This window comes from Bison bison, unplaced genomic scaffold, assembly GCF_000754665.1.
Source record: "Bison bison bison isolate TAMUID 2011002044 unplaced genomic scaffold, Bison_UMD1.0 scf7180017854542, whole genome shotgun sequence".
Classification (NCBI taxonomy): domain Eukaryota; kingdom Metazoa; phylum Chordata; class Mammalia; order Artiodactyla; family Bovidae; genus Bison; species Bison bison.
In genome coordinates, this window is record NW_011485115.1 from 15857 (window position 1) to 16711 (window position 855).

The window sequence follows — 855 nt, forward strand, 5'->3', positions numbered from 1 at the left end:
ACACACACCAATCTCCGAGGGGATGCCATTGAGGTGTGGCTTGTATTTAAATATCCAATATGTCAATGTAAGGGGAGTGGGTATGTATATAAAGTCCCGTTTGCATCTGATAGCTCGACGAAGCCAGCTATGAGAGGCCTGGGGAGATGGATGCGGAGGGGAAGCGGCACTTTGACTGAGTGCAAGGTCAGGAGCGCGCTGCCCCACGCTCCCCGCGGCTGAGAAGTTCCTTGGACGCGAACAGACGTCGACTCCAGCTCCGTAGAGCTCGGAGCGAACGAGCGAGCGAGCGAGCGCCGCCGAGTAGCCCGCGCCCGCGGCTGGGAGAGGCAGTTCGCGCCCCGCGGCCCGGCTCGGCCCCGCGCGCCCCGCCATGGCGGAGGTGGGGGGGGTCTTCGCCTCCTTGGACTGGGATCTGCACGGCTTCTCCTCGTCTCTGGGAAACGTGCCTCTAGCTGATTCCCCGGGTTTCCTGAACGAGCGTCTGGGCCAGATTGAGGGGAAGCTGCAGCGCGGCTCGCCCACCGACTTCGCCCACCTGAAGGGGATCCTGCGACGCCGCCAGCTGTACTGCCGCACCGGCTTCCACTTGGAGATCTTCCCCAACGGCACGGTGCACGGCACCCGCCACGACCACAGCCGCTTCGGTGAGGACGCGGCCGGGAGGGATGGGAGGCTAGCGGACGGCGCCCTGGGGAGCCGACGGCTCGAGGCTGCGGCTTGGGGCCGGAGGACCAGCCTCTCCCGCCCCGCCCGGCGCTGTCTGGGCTCGTCGAGGCGGGAGGCCGCTGAAGACGCGGGCAGGCGGGATGTGAGGGTGCGGGCTTGAGCCGGGGTTCGGCGTCGGGGGGCCCC

At 67.5% G+C, this 855-nt stretch overlaps 1 pseudogene across 1 annotated transcript; it reads left to right on the forward strand.

Moving 5' to 3' along the window:
- Positions 1-373: 373 nt before the first annotated feature.
- LOC105000931 lies at positions 374-829 on the forward strand (annotated as a pseudogene). The gene has a single exon (XR_826801.1). The product of XR_826801.1 is annotated as a fibroblast growth factor 16 pseudogene (transcript).
- The last annotated feature ends 26 nt before the right edge of the window (positions 830-855 follow it).